Genomic DNA, 20,239 nt, shown 5'->3' on the forward strand with positions numbered 1-20,239 from the left:
TATATATGGTTGTTTTAGCACAAACGTGGAAAAATATATTTCCAGTATCATGCTCTATTTCTTTTTTTTTTTTTAAAGATTTTTTAAAGTATTTATTTGAAGGGTAGAGTTACAGAGAGAGGAGCGGAGACAGAGAGAGACAGAAAGAGAGAGAGAGATTGATATTCCATCTGCCTGTTCACTCCCTAAATGGCCGCAACGACCAGGACTGGGCCAGGCTGAAACCAGTAGCCCAGGGTTTCTTCTAGGTCTCTTGGGTGCAGGGGCCCAAGCTTCCACTGCTTGGCCATCTTCCACTGCTTTCTCAGGAGCATTAGCAGGGAGCTAGAAATGGAGTGGAGCAGCTGGGTCTTGAACTGGTGCCCATATGGGATGCTGGGATCTCAGGTGTAGACCTTACCTGCTACACCACAACACTGGCTCCTCTATCTCTCTTTAGTTATCTCCTGTTGCTCCAGTTGAGATGTGTGTCCAACTTAAGCATCTTAAGTTTGCTTAAGTAATGAATGGTTAGTCCTCCTGGTTTGTAGTTATATTTATAATATTTCTCAAATGTTAGGGATTTTCATAAACCCTGATGATCTCATGGTTGCTGCTTTTTTTTATTACTTCCTTAAAAGTGTCCTGACATCTTAAAATCTACATTTTTTAAGACCAAAAAAGTTATGCTTCCTTTGTTCTTTTTTGATCAATTCAAGAATAAAATGTGCATACCTTTAGTTAGTCATCATAGGTCCAAACTGTTTGCCACATCATGAAAATAAATGATAGACCAACATAGAATACACCACTCATTAGGTACAATTTAGAAAAGCACATTGAAATTTCATCATATGGAAACATTTGACATCCTTTGGATCAGGAGGAAAATGATATATTAACAACATCCTGTAATTTATCATAAAAAAATCTCCAAACTAATCAGTGTTACATGGATGGCTCTAAAATTATTTGGCTTGGTGTGATTGACGTTCAGGGAGTAGGAGAGAGGTTGGTTGAGGTTAGAGCATTGAAAGTTTTCATTGGAGTAATCAACTCTTTATTCTATAAATCAGTAGAGTACCATTGTAGTTATTCCAGGAAATCTGAGTTGTCTCTAAGAAAGAACATGAAGGTAGTGTAAGAAATAAACTGAAATAAGAAGTATGTGGAGATGGAGAGGACTGGTTGGAAGCTGTCACAAGAGTCCAGATATCCTAAGATCTGATTTAAGGCAGAAGCTCTGGGAATTAAGATAAGAGAAAGGATTTGGGGCATTTGGCCTAGAAGTCAAGATACCTGTTATGATGTCCATGTCCCATATCTGAGAGTACTTGGGTTCAATTCCCTCCTCAGGCCCCCAGCTTAGGCATTCCTGCTTATGTGTACCCTGATAGGCAGCAGTGATGGCTCAAGTGATCGGATCAAGTTCTTGACTCCGGGCTTAACTCCCTGATTAGAGTCTGATCTGCTCCACTTCCAAACAAACTCCCTGCTAATGCACCTAGGAAAGTAGCAGAGGTCAGCCCAAGTGCTTGGGTCCCTGAACTCATGTAGAAGACCCAGAGTAAGTTCCTGGCTCCTGGCTTCAGCCTGGTCCAGCCCCAACCCTTGTGGTCATTTGGAGAGGTAAACAACATATGGAAGACATCTCTCTCTGTCTCTCCATTGCTCTCTCTGTAACTCTGCCTTTTAAATAAATAAAATAAATCTTAAAAAAAGAAAATGAAATGAGAAATATCCCCCATCTTCTTCCAATGGACTTTATGTATCTGGCTGTGATACTTGGAGGCACAACAACCATCCCAGGAATGATAGCTTGGGGATAAACAAATAGGCTGAAAGTAAAAATAGAAAGAAGCTGAGTTTTATTTGAGGTAATTTGCGCTCTAACTAACCAGAGGACTTCCTATCTCTAGAATTCTTATTTACACCTTATATATCATTATATATTTTCCTTACTGTTCAAACCAATCAAGTCTGGCCTTTCTGTTACATTGAAAGTATCCTCACAGATATCTTATTAATCCAAAAATGGATAAACAGGTTGAAGAGGTTATAATGGGGGAAGATTTTATTTCTAAAATGCTGACTGTGGCAATTATTTTGACTAGCAAGAAGCTAGTGGAGAAAACATGGGTATTTGGAAATTATACATATACGAACTTATGTTGAGGGATGATTTAGAAAACTCGAGAAGCACATGTTGATGGAGAAAAGAGTCATTAATGAGTGTGAGAAGAAGCTTCATATAAAATACAAGCAAACGAAGAGTTAGCAAAAGAGGAGACAAAAATAAAGAGGGAAATCACAAAAGATGTGGTGATTTCAGAAAACAAGAGGATGATCAGACTTTAAGAAACAGTAAATCTTAAAAAAATAAATAAAGAAAAAAAAAGACATTCCAAGATGGCAGAGTAGGGAGGGAGCTTACTGCTCTGGTCTAGGAGAGGATAGCCTAAAAAAAGTGGAGAGAGTGCAGTCTCAGGGAAGAGTTAGGGAGAAAATGGCAGAGGAAACTCGACACAAATTAGAGGGACACAGTGGACGTACACGGAGGGTGTGGGCGCCCACAACTTAGGACTCCAGCAGCTGAGAGCATCCACACCAGCATGGGAGAGTGAGGTGAGACCAGACTGCAGCAGCCCACGCCACTGGTGATAAAGCTGCAGGAAGAGCTTAGAGGGAACCCAGCTTGGAGCCCTGTGAGGGATAGTGTACCTACCAAACTAGAGGGAAAAAAAGTGACATGTTTCTCCCTCCCTGATCACTTTGCAATGGTGTCCCATAACAAGTTGATAGAGCAAGCACCATTTTGAACATACCTAACATCTGTGCCAGCTTGTGTCCACACCAAGCAATCAGCCAAGTGTTAGAACATTCAAATCAAAGAGAAGGAGAGGAAATTAGAAAACCAAAAAACACTGTTGGGAATCTACAGGATACTATCAAACAACCCAATATACGAGTTCTAGGAGTTCCTGAAGGCACGGAAAGATGGAAAGGATTAGAAGGCCTTTTTAGTGAAATAATAACAGAAAAATTCCCTAATTTGGGGAAAGAAAGGGATATCCAAACACAGGAAGCACACAGAACTCCTAAGAGATATGATCAGAAAAGATATTCACCAAGACACATTGTAATCAAACTCACCACTAAGATTCTAAAATGTTCACAAGAGAACACCAGATTACTTTCAGAGGATCTCCAATTAGACTCACAGTGGACTTCTCATTAGCAACCCTACAGGCTAGGAGAGAATGACAACATATATTCCAAGTTTTAAGAGAAAAAACTGCCAACCAGCATTCTATACCCTGCAAAGCTCTCATCTATGAATGAAGGTGAAAGAAAGACCTACATAACAAGCAGAAATTTAAAGACTTAGTCACCACCCATCTGGCTGTACAGAAGATGCTTAAGGATGTGATACACACAGAAACACAGAAACATAGTCATCACTAAGAAAGAAGGTAAAGAAAGAAAATTTCTCAGTAAAAGTTCAAAGGAAAATAATAGTTAAAAATAGAAATATATTGGGGAAATGGCAGAGCAAATTCATTACTTACCAATAGTCACCTTGAATGTAAATGGCCTCAACTCTCCAGTTAAAAGACATAGACTGGCTGAATTTATTTAAAAACAAACCAATCTATTTGCTGCCTACAAGAAACACATCCCACCTACAAAAATGCATGCAGACTGAAAGTGAAAGGATAGCAAAAGATGTTCCATGACAACAGAAACCAAAAAAGAGCTGGTGTAGCCATCCTAATATCAGACAAAATAGAATTTAACACAAAAACTGTAAAAAGAGACAAAGATGGTCACTGGGTAATAAGAGATCAGTCCAACAGGAATATGTAAATATTATTAACATATATGCACCAAATTACAGGGCATCTGGTTATTTAAAGAAATGTTAAGGGATCAAAATGGAGACATAGGCTCCAATACAACAGTAATAGGGGACTTCAATACCCCATTTTCAGCAAGGAACAGATGAACCAGACAAAAAAATCAGCAAGGAGACAGCAGAGTTAATTGACACTATAGACCAAATAAACCTACAGAACTTTCCATCCTACAGTTGCAGAATACACATTTTTCTCAGCAGTGCATGGAACTTTCTCTAGAAATGACGACATGCTAAGCCATAAAGCAAGTCTCAGTAAATTCAAAAAATATCAAAATTATGCCATGCATCTTCTTGGACTGCAATGGAATGAAGCTAGAAATCAACAACTCAGGAAACTCTAGAACATATGCAAACACATGAAGACTGAACAGCCTGTTTCTGAATGAACAGTGGGTCATAGAAGAAATCAAAAGAGAAATCAGTAAATTTCTCAAAACAAATGAATTGACAATACAACATATCAAAACCTATGGGATACGGCCAAAGCAGTGTTAAAAGAAAAGTTTATAGCAATTGGTGCCTACATCAAGAAATTGAAAAAGTATCAAATAAATAAGCTCTCAATTCATCTCAAGGATCTAAAAAAACAATAACAAATGAAAACCAAAACTAGTAGGAAAAAAATAATTAAAATTAGAGATCAACAAAATTGAATCCAAGAAAAACAAAACGAAAGATCCACAAAAAAAATCAACTACCTTGGAATAAATTTAACCAAGATGTCAAAGGTCTCTATGATGAGAATTGTAAAATATTAAAAGAAGAAATAAAAGATACCAAAAAATGGACAATCTTCCATGCTCATGGATTGGAAGAATCAATATCATCAAAATGTCCATTCTTCTAAAAGCAATTTACAGATTCAATGCAATACCAATCAAAATACCAAAGATATTCATCTCACATCTCTAAAAAATGATGCTGAAATTCATTGGAGGCACAGGAGACCTTGAATAGCTAAAGCAATCTTGTACAACAAAAACAGAGCTAGAGGAATCACAATACCAGATTTCATGACATACTACAGGGCATTTATAATCAAAACAGCATGGTACTGGTACAGAAACAGATGGGTACACCAATGGAACAGCATAGAAACACCAGAAATCAATCCAAACATCTACAACCAACTTATATTTGATCAAGGACTTAAAACCAATCCCTGGAGCAAGGACATACTCTTCAACAAATGGTGCCGTGAAAACTGGATCTCCACATGCAGAAGTATGAAGCAAGACCCCTACCTTACACTTTACAAAAAATTCCACTCAATATGGATTAAAGATCTACATCTACAACATGACACCATCAAATTATTAGAGAACATTGGGAAAACCCTGCAAGACATTGGCATAGGAAAAGAGTTCTTGGACAAGACCCCAGAGGCACAAGCAATCAAAGCCAAAATTAACAAATGGGATTACATCAAATTGAGAAGTTTCTGTGCTGCAAAAGAAACACAGGACTGTAAAGAGGTAACCAATAAAATGGGAGAAATTATTTGCAAACTTTGCAACTGATGAAGAATTAATAATCAGAATCTACAAAGAAATCAAGAAACTCCACAGCAACAAAAGAAACAACCCAGTTAATTAATAAATGGGCAAAGGACTTAGACATTTTTCAAAAGAGGAAATCCAAATGGCCAACAGACACATCAAAAATGTTCAGGATCACTAACTGTCAGGGAAATGCACATCAAACCCACATTGAGGTTTCACCTCACCCAAGATAGAATGGCTTTCATACAGAAATCAACAAACAACAAATGCTGGTGAAAATGTTGGAAAAGGTACCCTAATCCACCTTTGGTGGGATTCTAAACTGGTAAAGGCATTATGGATGACAGTATGGAGATACTTCAGAAATTTGAATATAGACCTACCATATGACCCAGCCATCCGCCCCCTGGGAATTTACCCAAGGGAGATGAAATCAGCAAATAAAGAGTTATCCACAACCTCATGTTTATTGTAGCTCAATTCACAATAGCTAAGACATGGAACCAACCTAAATGCCTGTCAAGTGAAGACTGGATAAAGAAATTATGGGATACGTACAGTATAGAATACTACACAGTGGTGAAAAAATGAAATCTGGTCATTTGTAACAAAGTGGATGAATCTGGAAAACATCATACTTAGTGAAATAAGCCAGTCCCAAAGGGACAAACCATATATTCTTCTTGATCTGCAAGAACAAATAGAGCACCTAAAACGAAATCTGCAGAAGTGAAATTGAAACTTCAAGAAAGGATGACTTTAGTGGCACTTGTCTTGACTATTTTGGAACAGGTTTTTTTTGTTTGTTTTTTCTCTTCATACTATTTGTTGAACTCTTGATTTAACATAGAGTTAATCACATATGTATAAAAATCAATTGAGGATGAATTCAGTAAGAAAGAAGAGTGGGAATAATAGAGGGAGTAGGAAGTTTTTAACTGTAAAGCTGTATAGTTCTGGATGCATTCCTAAGGACTAACTTCTAAGGATACGGTTTAAAAACTGTCATGAGAACCCAAATCCCATTATTCTTGGTGATAAAAATGTCATGTTAAGTGTTAAAGTGATCACATTAAATGTTAAATTGAACCCGTATATATAGGATTGTTAAAATGATGATATAAATAGAACCAGGTGTTCAGTAAATATAGTAGATAGAATTAAAAAAGAGAGAATGTTCTAACATGGGAAGCAGTCCACACTGCTGACTCATAGAATGACAATTGCTTTAAGTAACATTCTGACCTCAGAATCAGCCCTTAAGGCTTCCTGGCCTGGCTGAAAAGCCTGTGAGAGCATTTCAGGCATGGAAAGCCATGACACTGTGGTAAAAACATTTTCTACATGAAGGATCTCTATGAGTGAGATCCCAAGGGAATGAAGTGGTCATCAAAGAAGGATGCACTTTTCTCTAGAGAGGAGAGAACTTCCACTTTTCTTATGGCCTTATCTAAATACTGATGGATTTTGTGGATTCAGAAGGCTTCCATAGCCTAGGCAGCTAGGAAGAGCCTTGAGTGGTTACTGACGTCATACATAAAAGTGTTAGTTGTTAATTAACAGGAGTCACTGTTCACTAACTCCGCAGGTAGGACTTCTGTCTTCAATGAGTTGTATTATGAGAGTTAACTGTGATATTTGTTCTCAAACTGTGTGTGTGTGTGTGTGTGTGTGTTCGTGTTTGTGCAAATTGTTGAAATCTTTTTTTTTTTTTTTTTTTTTTGGACAGGCAGAGTTAGACAGTGAGAGAGAGAGAGACAGAGAGAAAGGTCTTCCTTTTTCCATCAGTTCACCCCCCAAGTGACGCTACACTGATCTGAAGCCAGGAGCTAGGTGCTTCCTCCTGGTCGCCCATGCGAGTGCAGGGCCCAAACACCTGGGCCATCCTCCACTGCACTCCGGGGCCACAGCAGAGAGCTGGACTGGAAGAGGAGCAACCGGGACAGAATCCGGTGCCCCAACCGGGATTAGAACCTGGGGTGCTGGTGCCGCAGGCGGAGGATTAGCCTAGTGAGCTGTGGCACCGGCCAAATTGTTGAAATCTTTACTTAGTATAGAGATGGTCTTCTGTGTACAAAGTTAATTGAAAATGAATCTTAATGGAGAATGGAACTGGGAAAGAGAGCCAGAGGAGGAGGGGTGGGAGGGCAGATATGGTGGGAAGAATAAATATATTCCTAAGGTTGTACATATGAAATTTATATTCCTTAAAATATAAGTTAAATAATTAAAAAAGAAATAGGAACTGGTTTGAGTATGTGGCTCAGTGTTTAGAATACCACCTGGGATGCCTGCCTTCCATATAGAAGTGCCCAGTTTTGAGTCCAGCTCTGCTTCCAATTCCAGCTTTCTGTCAATAAGCACCCTGGAAGGGAGCAGGTGATGATCTTTGATCTCTGCCACCCACATGAAAGTTCTGGATTGAGTTTCAGGCTCCTGATTTCATCCTGGCCCAGTCTTGGCTGTTGTGGGCATTTGGGTAGAGAACCAGTAATTGGAAGATCTCTCTCTCTTTCCTTCTCTCTCTGTCATCTCTTTCTTTCAAGTAAATAAATCTTTAAAAAAAAAAGAAAAAGATTTAATACCTGGTAGCCCAAGGCCCTGAAGAAGGAGGTGGTTGGAAAGTATGAGATTCCCCAAGACAAAACAGAAGGAGAATCAGGGCATCTAATAATTTCAGGCAGTTATAACAAAATTTCATAGACTGGGTAGCTTATAGACCTTAGAAATCATTTCTCATGGTTCTGGAAGTTGGAAGTGCAAGATCAAGGTGTTAGTAGCTCTGGTATCTAATGAGGGCCCATTTCCTAGTTCAGAGATGGTTCTTCTCACTAAATTCTCACATATCAGAAGGGGCAAGCAAGCTCCTGTGGGCCTCTTTCATAAGAGATCTAATCTCACCATGGGGACTCTGTCTTCCAGATCTCATTGCTTCCCAAAGGCCCCACTCCCTTCAACATACAAATTCTGGAGGACACAAATATTTGGACCACAGCAGAGGAGTAAGCTACTTAACCCCAACTACTAGCCTCTAAGCTTTCTATGCTTTTTCCTTACCCTTCCCTCCCTCCCCCTCCCCCTTTCTTTCTTTTTGGTTCACCTGGGGGAGCTCAACTCAAACCCTCTTTCAGAAACCACTGAAGGTTCTTACTAGTTGTCCTCCTCCATAATAAACAAATGAACAAAATTCTGGGAGTGCAATTAATGGCAGATTTGGATTTAATGGAAACACTTCTTGTAATCAAGTAGGTCTTTTACAATGAGGTCATGAATTACTTATTTCAATCAAAGACTGGAAAATTATGTCTTTTTGAGGCAGAATTGATGCACTGCACAGAAGTTTGAACCACATGAGCTTCACTAGGTAATGTTGGAATAGAAGAACCTTTGTAATGGAAGCAAAAATGGCAAGCAGGGATAGATCTGGGAAGAAAATGGGAACTGAGGACAATATAATACAAAGATACCTTAAAAATAAAAGAGAGGAGAACGGCATTAAAAGTAGCTTTTACCTTCCATATGATTCCTGCCTTAGGTTGGTTAAATATTTCTATAACTTCTAGCCAACAAAGTAATGGTGCTACAGTTTGATGTACATTCCAAGTCAAGTTTTGAAACTGCCTCAGGCTATGTCAATGTCTAGTCTTGTACTGAAGAGAATGTTCAGTCTATCACTGATGCCTATCGTAATGTTTTCAGATGAATGAACTGTTGCATAAGACAAGGAAACGATAACCAAATGTTGTTGGCTTTGGATTGTCAGCTTTTTATGGGCAAAGAAGTCAAGAATAATTATCAATAGCCAAGGTATTACTGCATGGAAAAGAGTAGATTTTTTTTCTGGGGGGTGGCTTTTTTCTTAAAAATAAAGGAATCCATTTAGTGACTGGTGATGAATAACGTGTTGTTTTGTCCATGAGTAAAGTATGCATGGTTAATTATTATTAAGGGGATAAATGCAAATAAGAAAAAACAAATAACGTTGAAAGAGGCACTGTGCTCATTATGAAAGACAAACCTCTTGACTACTATATTAATTAATTGACATGAATAATGTATCAAGAGAAGAGGCTGATTAATATCAGTAGTAATGAACTTTAATTACATAATCTAATCAAGGCATTTCAGAAATTTCATAGGCACTCTTAGGCATATACCTTTCTCCAGCTGTCAATTTCTAGTTCATATTGGGAAGGCAGCTGTATATAGGCAGGTGACTTGAGAAAGTTCATGCAGCAAGAAGCTGGCATAGCAGAATCCAAGCTAAGAGTTCAATCACTGTCCTAATTAATTTCCTCAGATGTTATTTGTACCTCAAATTCTTATGAAAGGATTGTACCTTTGGAAGAATTTCAAACATTTGTCTGCCACAGAGTGATGGAAATACTTGATATCAGTTACCTGACTGGCTGAAGGAGATGGCTTGAGGAAGTGCTGAAAACAGTTGATTAAATTTCTCACCCATCATTAATGGTGCATAGCACAAATTCATAATGGGCACAGTTGGACTTAATCTATTTTATGCACCCTTTCCTGACATTACACCAAAGGACTCAGATTCTATTACTAGAATATGTTTCAGGCGGTTCCAAGATGGTGGAGTAGGGAGGGATCTTACGGATCCAGTCCAGGAGAAGATAGTTTAAAAAAAGTGGAGATAGTGTAGTCTCAGGGAAGAGTTAGGGTAAAAATGGCAGTGGAAACTCTACCGAAATTAGAGAGACATGGTGGACCTATGTGGAGGGCATGGGCACCCACAGCTCAGGACTCCAATAGACAAGAGCCTACACACCACTGCTGGAAAGTGAGGTGATATGAGACCACGGTAGCTTGAGACACTGGTGAAAAAGTGGCAAGAAGAGCCTAGAGGGAATGAAACTTGATGCCCCGTGGGGGAAAGTGCACCAGCTGAACTAAAGGAGACAAACAAAGGATGGTACGGACACGTTTCTCTCTCTCTCCAATCACCTTACAAAGGCATACAAGCTGATAAAGCACTCGCCATTTTGGACATATGTAACAGCTGCGCCAGCTTGTGTCTGCGCCCAGCAATCAGCTGAGTGGAGATCCTGCCTCTGTGTGGGGAGAAATAACAGGGAACTAGGAGCTTGTGACTGTGTGAGGCTTCTGAACTGGGACTGTGAAAATAAAAAAAATAAATAAATGAGGGTGTATAGGAGAACTCACAGTGTGGCTGAGACTTTGAGCAGTCTTGGTGGGAGACGCCACAAGCTCAGGTGGTCCTGGTTACCCGGTGAAAGACATTGTTGGGGAATCTGAACTTATACTGAAGACTGCACAGATCTTTTGTGCGCTCCTTGAGATAGAGCAGACAAATATCATACCCACTGGAGCTAGCACTCAGGCACTGGTTTCCAGCGAGAAGAAGAGCTCAGCTGAGCAGAATTACTTCCCTTATGATTAAAATAGAGGGAGAGGATTTACAACGCCAAACAAGGGTGTGTTACCTTAGGCATGCCCCTAACCCTGGAGAACTAAACAGAGCTCTCTCGGGCCACACCCTCCACAAGCCTCTAGAGATTCACTGAAAGTAGACAGTCCACTTATCTACAGAGTCATAGTACAATGATAAAAGCTGCCACAGCGGGGGTGGGGGGGCAGAAGAAGAAACCGAGTATCTCTACAAATGCAAGCAACAAATGCAACAATCCAAGAAATAAGAATAAGGAGGGCAACATGAAGCCCACAAAAGAACACGACACTTCAATATAAGATTATGAAAATGATGAGATAGAAGAAATACAAGAAATGGAACTCAAAAAATTGATGATAAGACTACATAGAAGTAATCAAAAGCAAACATGAACAACTGAAATCCATGCAGAATATGAAAGAAAATCTCTCTCATGAAATTGAAATCTTAAGGAGGAATGAAAAAGAAATGAAGGATTCAATAGAACACAAAATTGAGATATTGGAAAGAAATCAAAATGAGATGAAGAATTCCATAGAACAAAAAAATTAAAAAAGATCATCAAAACAAAGAGCTGTTTATTTGAAAAAATAAACAATATTGACACATCATTGGGCCAACTAACCAAAAAAAGGAAAGGAAGGCCAAATCAATAAAATTAGAGATGAATAAGGAAATGTAGTAACAGACACCACAGAAATAAAAAGAGTCATCAAAAATTACCAAAAAGAGTTGTATGCCAACAAACTGGGAAATCTAGCAGAAATGGATAGATTCCTGGACAGATACAACAAACTACATTGAACCATGAAGACATAGAAAACCTAAACAGACCCATAACCAAGTCATAAATTGAATCAGTAATAAAGGCCCTCCCAACAAAGAAAAACCCAAGACCAGATGGATTCACGGCTGAATTCTACCAGACATTTAAAGAAGAACTAATTCCAATTCTTTTCAAACTATTCAAAACAATTGAAAGACAGGGGAATCCTCCCAAATTCCTTTCATGAAGCCAGCATCACCTTAATTCCTAAATCAGAAAAAGATGCAGCAGAGAAAGAGAATTACAGACCAATTTCCCTGATGAACACAGACACAAAAATCCTCAATAAAATTCTGGCCAATAGAATGCAACAACACATCAGAAAGATCATCTACCCAGACCAAGTGGGATTTATCCCTGGTATGCAGGGATGGTTCAACATTTGCAAATCAATCAATGTGATACACCACATTAGTAAACTGCAGAAGAAAAAAACCCATATGATTATCACAATAGACACAGAGAAAACATTTGATAAAATACAACACTTTCATTATGAAAACTCTAAGCAAATTTGGTATAGAAGAAACATTCCTCAACATAATAAAGGCAATTTATGAGAAACCCACGGACAGCATCCTATTGAATGAGGAAAAGTTGGAATCATTTCCACTGGGATCTGGTACCAGACAGGGATGCCCACTCTCACCATTGCTATTCAATATAGTACTGGAAGTTTTAGCCAGAGCCATTAGGCAAGAAAAAAATGAAAGGATACAAATTGGGAGGGAAGAAGTCAAACAATCCCTCTTTGCAGACAATATGACTATTTAGGGGATCCAAAGAACTCCACTAAGAGACTATTGGAACTCATAGAAGAGTTTGGCAAAGTAGCAGGATATAAAATCAATACCAATTGGGGCTGGCGCTGTGGTGTAGTGGGTTAACGCCCTGGCATGAAGCGCAGGTATTCCATATGGGTGCCAATTCGAGACCCAGCTGCTCCTCTTCAAATCCAGCTCTCTGCTATGGCCTGGGAAAGTAGTAGAAAAGGGTCTAAGTCCTTGGGCCCCTGCACCCACGTGGGAGACCCAGAGGAGGCCCCTAGCTTCTGGCTTCGGATCTGTGCAGCTCAGGCTGTTGCAGCCAATTGGGGAGTGAACCAGCGATGGAAGACCTCTCTCTATCTCTCTCTCTGCCTCTCCTCTCTCTGTGTAACTCTGACTTTCAAATAAATCAATAAATGTTTTAAAAAATCAAATCAAATCAATACATAAAAATCAATAGCCTCTTATATACAGACAATGCCACGGCTGAGAAAGAACTTCTAAGACCAATCCCATTCCCAATAGCTACAAAAAAGTATAAAATACCTTGGAATAAACTTAACCAAGGATATCAAAGATCTCTACGATGAGAATTACAAAAATTTAAAGAAGGAAATAGAAGAGGATATCAAAAAGTGGAAAAATCTTCCGTGTTCATGCATTGGAAAAATCAATATCATCAAAGTCTCCATTCTTCTAAAAGCAATTTGCAGATTCAATGCAATACCAATCAAAATACCAGACATTCTTCTATGTCTAGAAAAAGTGATGCAAAAATTCATATGGAGGCACAGGAGACCTTGAAGAGCTAAATCAATCTTGTACAACAAAAACAGGGCTGGAGGCATCATAATACCAGATTTCAAGACATACTACAGGGCATTTATAAACAAAACGGCATGGTACTGGTATAAAAACAGATGGATAGACTAATGGAACAGAATAGAAACACCAGAAATCAATCCAAACATCTACAAACAACTTATATTTGATCAAGGAACTAAAACCAATTAATGGAGCAAGACAGTCTATTCAAATAATAGTGCTGGGAAAACTGTATTTCCACATGCAGAAGTATGAAGCAAGACCCACACCTTACACCTTACACAAATCCACTCAACATGGATTAAAGATCTAAATCTATGACCTGACACCATCAAACATCAGAGAAATCCTGCAAGACATTGGCACATGCAAAGAGTTCTTGGAAAAGACCCCAGAGGCACAGGCAGCCAAAGCCAAAATTAACAAATAGTTTACTTCAAATTGAGAAGCTTCTTTTTGGAAAAAGAAACAGTCAAGAAAGTGAAGAGGCAACCAACTGAATGGGAGAAAATATTTGCAAATTATGCAACTGATAAAGGATTAATAATCAGAATCTACAAAGAGATGAAGAAACTCCACAACAAAAGAAACAAACAACCCTATTAAGAGATGGGCCAAGGACTTCACAGACATTTTATAAAAGAGGAAATCAAAACGGCCAACAGATGCATGAAAAAATGTTTAGGATCACTACCCATCAGGCAAATGCAAATCAAAACCATAATGATGTTTCACCTCACCCAGGTTAGAATGGCTTACATGGAGAAATCAACTAACAACAGATTATGGCTAAGATTTGGGTAAAAAGGCACACTAATCCACTATTGGTGGGAATGCAAACTGGTAAAGCTACTATGGAGGACAGTTTGGAGATACCTCAGAAATCTGAATATAGACATACCACACGACCCAGCCATCCTACTCCTCAGAATTTACCCAATGGATATTAAATTGGCAAAAAATAGAGCTATCTATACCTCAATATTTGTTGCAGCTCAGTTCACAATAGCTAAGACATGGAATCAACCTAAATGCCCATCAACAGAAGACTGGATAAAGAAATTATGGGATATGTACTCTACAAAATACTACACAGCGGTAAAAAGAAAAATGAAATCTGGTCATTTGCAACAAAATGGGGAATTTGGAAAACATCATGCTGAGTGAAATAAGCCAGTCCCAAAGGGACAAATATCATATGTTCTTGATTTGTGACAGCTAACAGAGCCCCTAAAAAGAGCCCTCTAGTAGTTAACTTGACACTATGAAAAGAAATGACTTGATCAGCCCTTGTCCTGACTGTTGAGGAACACCTTACTCTTTTATTCTTTTTAGTATTTTTTATACATAATACCATTGTTTGAACTCTTTACTTAACACAGAATTATTCTTAGGTGCTTAAATCCAACTGAAAATTGATCCCTGTTAAAAATAAGAGTGGGAATAAGAGAGGGAGGAGATGTAGAGTTTGGCGCAAGCTCCCTTGGACTTACCCCTAAGGGTAAAGCTAAAACTTGCCATGGGACTCCTTATCCCACTAAGTTTGCAGGTGCCAATGCTGTAATTCTAGTTAAAGTGATAAGTTTAAATTCATAACTGATTTTAAAGATAGGATTAAGTGTCAAAGGGATTACATGAATATGACCAGTGTCTGCTAATAATAATTGATAGCATTAAAAAGCAATGAATGATCCAACATGGTAAGCAGGATACACAGCAGACTCATAGAATGACAAATACCCTAAACAGCACTCTGGCCTCAGAATCAGCCCTTAAGGCATTCAGATCTGGCTAAAAAGCCCATGAGAGTTTCTCAGGCATGGAAAGCCAAGTCACTGCGTCAAAAAATGACCTAAATGAAAGATTTCTGTGAGTGAGATCCTGGTGGAAAGAAGGGGCCATAAAAGAAGGAGGTACCTTTCTCTGAAGGGAGGAGGAGAGAACTTCCACTTTGATTATGGCCTTGTCTAAATAAGGTAGGCGTTTGTGAACTCAAGAAGCTTCCATAGCCTTGGCAGCTCACGACAAGAGCCTCGGGTGATTACTGACATCATAAATAAGAGTGTCAATTGTTAAATCAACAACAGGAGTCACTGTGCACTTACTCCCCATGTAGGACCTTTGTCCTTAATGTGTTGTACTATGAGAATTAATGGTAAAACTAGTCTTAAAACAGTACTTTATACTTTTTGTGTCTGTGTGGCCGCAAACTATTGAAATTTTTACTTAGTATGTACTACGTTGATATTCTGTATATAAAGATAATTGAAAATGAATCTTAATGAAGAATGGGGTGGGAGAGTGAGTAGGAGATGGGATGGTTTGGAGGTGGGAGGGGAGTTATGGGGGTAGAAACCACCATAATCCAGAAGTTGTACTTTTGAAATTTATATGTATTAAATAAAAGTTTTCTATAAAAAGAACATGTTTCAAAGCTCAAACATACTTTTCTATCTTAATGGATATGAAATATCCCCAGAATTGCTAATAAGGCCATTAATGAATTTCCTTGGAGAAATGAATGTGTCTTAGAATAACAAATTTCCTGTTACTTCATAGGCTGTAGACTGTTGTGCAGTGGTGACTGAATAACAGATGTCAAAAATGGTTTAAAGGACATATATCAACCTAGAAATGTATGTTGATACACCAGAATTAAAAGCATCCAATGCCTCAAATATTTTTGAAAATATCTATAGCTCATCAATATGAAGGGGTTGGAGGTTCCAGGATATGCAACTTTCTGATTTGGAAGAAGATAACAATTTCATAACAAAATAGAGTGTACTCAGCACAGAACTGAATGCATTTTGGTTGAAGAGTAATGAATATGAGGAAGAGTAGCAAACAAAAAGAATATATAGTTTGCATAAGAATATGGAGGGTTTAAAAAAAGAGAAAAACTTTAGAGCTTATTTCCTCTGTAATTTTTCTCCAATCATCCTAAAATAGGTTATATGTACCGATTAAGTCCTCACATGCTATATTTTATCAAACACATATAATACTTGATTGTTTCTGTTTCTTAAATTGTGTGACTTCATTAAATTCTTTTTGGGCCAGGAACTGTGGCAATCTTGTTCCCCTTCTTCCTAATCACCCTGCAAGAACTCTGACACATGGGTAAGTGCTCAATACATATTTGTTAAATAAATGAGTGAGTGGGCAATGGGAAGCCTTTGATGACCTGTAAGTTGGGGAGGAAATTGGCTTAAAAGAATCATGAAGAAGTGAAATGGAATACACATAGGCAAAAATACTGGTTATTTTAACAGCTGCTAGTATAGGAGAGTATCTTGCATAGATTCAATCACAGATAATTGTGCTTAATACTTTGGAAACTGTAGGATCTAAGGGAGCAAGACAAAGCTACAGACATGCTTCTACTCCTGCCACCACTTAGGAACTTTATTGTATTCATGTCATGCCTTTGTTTTAAAATTATAGCTGAGGAAATTGAATCTTAGAGGGATTTCTAGTTTTCATGAGGTCATACACTTTGTAATTAATGAAGCTGAGACTAGGTCCTAAGTTCTAAATTCCCATCCAACAGTTTTTTCATGTGACTCATATTTTTTTTAACTTTTATTTAATGAATATAAATTTCCAAAGTATGATTTGTGGATTACAATGGCTTCCCCCCCATACCGTCCCTCCCACCCACAACCCTCCCCTTTCCCACTCCCTCTCCCCTTCCATTCACATCAAGATTCATTTTCGATTATCTTAATATACAGAAGATCAGCTTAGTATACATTAAGTAAGGATTTCAACAGTTTGCTCCCACACAGAAACATAAAGTGAAAAATAATAGATGATTTTTTTTAATGATGATGAATTCAGATCAGACCTATTGTCATGTTTAATCCCAGTGAAAGTCAAGTTGGGAGTTGATAATTTCTTTTTTTTTTTTTTTTTTACAGAGGATCAGTTTAGTATGCATTAAGAATTTTTAAGAACTAGAAGTTTTACTCATTTTTCTCCATAAGCCTCTCTTCTAATGTCACAATAATCTTTTTCCTTATAAAATATCTTAGAGCCATCTCTTTTTAGTCACACTGTAACTGCCTTTACATGGGCCATCAGCATATTAGACCAAGAGATAATACTCTCCTTGCTCATGATATTTCCTCCTTAAATCCAACCTATTCCAGCAACCTTATAAAATGAATTTTCCTAATGAGTCACATACTAGCTTGATGACAGGTAAAATATTGTCCCTAACTCTTATAGGCAACGACTAGATGGATGCCTTCTTTACAATAATAAGGAAATACACAACATGTCTAAAATTTAATAATAGATTAAATTCAATATAAGAATTTTTTACAGAGTATCTGATACCTCTTTTAGTTCAATTTTATTGGGCAAATACTTGTTGATCAATTATGTGCTTAGCTTTTAAAATATTGCCATTTTATCACTAATATTGTCATTATTGATATTATTAAATATTTAGTGCTTAGGAAACTTAGAATAGTTAATATTCAAACATATCAGTAAATGTTATGTTGACTTTTAATTTCTACCAAAGGAAAAAAGTTTGTTCTAAATATTGGCAAAGAAACAAAGTGTACCATGTGTGTACCCTTAATCCTAACAAGGGTCCAAGAAAAACAATTAAAACATCACTTTAAATGTTATATTGTCAGCCGGCGCCACGGCTCACTTGGCTAATCTTCTGCCTGTGGCGCCAACACCCCAGGTTCTAGTCCCGCTTAGAGCGCCAGATTCTGTCCTGGTTGCTCCTCTTACAGTCCAGCTCTCTGCTGTGGCCTGGGAAGGCAGTGGGAGATGGCCCAAGTGCTTGGGCCCTGCACCCACATGGGAGACCAGGAGGAAGCACCTGGCTCCTGGCTTCGGATCAGTGCAGTGCACCGGCCTCAGCGTGCTGGCCACAGCAGCCATTTGAGGGGTGAACCAACGGATAGGAGGAACTTTCTCTCTGTCTCTCTCTCTCTCTCACTGTCTAATGCCTGTCAAAAAAAAGGTATATTGTCATTAAATTAGCTATCACCAGGAAAATTCATTCTTGCCAAGTTTTTCTGGTGATTTGTCTGCCAAAAGGCAAGGAAAGTATCGAAAGAAAAATACTGCTATGGACTCAGTCAAAGCCTACAAGAAAGAACTTGTTTAAAAACAGAAGTGATACAACTTGGGAACAATAAAACTATTCTGAAATAGCCAATGAAGGGGAAAGCAGGACATAACCAGCCATGATTACATTTTTATATGTGGCAATTATTTTTATTACAATGTAAATGTTCCTTTCAGAGGAATATGGAAAATTACAAGAAAGAAAGTAGTAATCTAGAGATAACAATGTTAGCCTTTTGATATACATCTTCCTGTCTTTTTGTACAAGAATTGTGCTTCTTGGGCTGGCGCCACAGCTCACTATGCTAATCCTTGGCCTGCAGTGCCGGCACCCCAGGTTCTAGTCCCGGTTGGGGCACCGGATTCTGTCCCAGTAGCTCCTCTTCCAGTCCAGCTCTCTGCTGTGGCCCAGGAAGGCAGTGGAGGATGGTCTAAGTGCTTGGGCCCTGAACCTGCATGGGAGATAAGGAGGAAGCGCCTGGCTCTTGGCTTTGGATCGGCGCCGCACACTGGCTGCAGCGTGCAGGCCATAGCAGCCATTTCAGGGGTGAACCAACAGAAGGAAGATCTTTTTCTCTGTCTCTCTCTCTCACTGTCTAACTCTGCCTGTCAAAAAAAAAATTGTGCTTCTCTTGTTATATAATTTATACTATATTTTACATAAAATTTTACAATGTAGTTTCTTTCTTCGATTCATAACACATCATAAATATCTCATTTTGTTTTGTGGTCTACTGTTTAAATGATATTCTATTTTAAAAAGTAATGATAGCTACTTTGCATTGGCATTGTGTGCTAGAACCTATATAAGGAGTGATATTAGATTGTCTCATTTAATGTTAAGCATTCCCATTTATTTTGAGATTCAGGGAAAATAACTTGCTTAGGACTCTGAAAGTAAGAATTAGGAGATTCAGATGTGAATTCAGATAATTTAAAACTAGTCTGTGCTCTTAACCTCTATGTTATAGCATTTCTATTACTGCAATAATTTATTATAAATAAAATCAATCCACTACTGATGTACTTCTAAGATGTTCACATTTTCAGGTTATTACAAATAACTGTGTGACAAAGTTGGCCATATATTTTTATAAATAGATGCATATATTGACTACTCAAAAATATAGAGTGAAATTGCTAGCTGAAAAGGTATACATAGGGGGCCGGCGCCGTGGCACAGGTTAATTCTCTGCCTGTGGCACAGGCATCCCATATGGGCGCCGGTTTTAGTCCCAGCTGCTCCACTTCCAATCCAGCTCTCTGTGTAACTCTGACTTTCTGTGTAACTCTGACTTGCAAATAAATAAATAAATCTTTTTTAAAAAGTGCAGAGAGTGTAGATCAGAAAGTTAGGGAGAAAACAGCAGAGAAAACTCTACCAAAATTAGAGGGACATGGTGGTCCTACGTGGAAGGTGTGGGTGTCCATAGCTCTGGACACCAGCAGCAGAGAGCCTACATATCAGCATAAGAATGTGAGCACACAGAAACACAGAAACATAGTCATCACTATGAAAGAAGGTAAAGAAAGAAAATCTCTCAGTAAAAGTTTAAGGAAATTCTAAGTAAAAACAGGAATATTTTTGGAAAAAGAGCAGGGCAAAGTCATTACTTATCATTAGTCACCCTGAATACATATGGCTTCAATTCCCCAGTTTAAAGACACAGACCAGCTGAATAGACTAAAAACCAAAACCCATCTATTTGCTATCTGCAAGAAACACATTCCACCAACAGTGATGCATGCAAACTGAAAGAGAAGAATGGACGAAGGTATTCCATGCCAACAGAAACCAAAAAAGAGCTGGTGTAGCCATCTTAACACCAGACAAAATATACTTTAACATAAAAACTGTTAAAAGAGACAAAGAAGGGCACTATATAATGA

At 38.3% G+C, this 20,239-nt stretch overlaps 1 long non-coding RNA gene across 1 annotated transcript in view; it reads right to left on the reverse strand.

Moving 5' to 3' along the window:
• LOC138844388 (uncharacterized) overlaps positions 1–20,239 on the reverse strand; it is a 239,295-nt gene that overhangs the window by 25,022 nt on the left and 194,034 nt on the right. The gene's annotated exons all lie outside the window — the stretch shown is intronic.

This window comes from Oryctolagus cuniculus, chromosome 11, assembly GCF_964237555.1.
Source record: "Oryctolagus cuniculus chromosome 11, mOryCun1.1, whole genome shotgun sequence".
In the NCBI taxonomy this organism is placed as follows: domain Eukaryota; kingdom Metazoa; phylum Chordata; class Mammalia; order Lagomorpha; family Leporidae; genus Oryctolagus; species Oryctolagus cuniculus.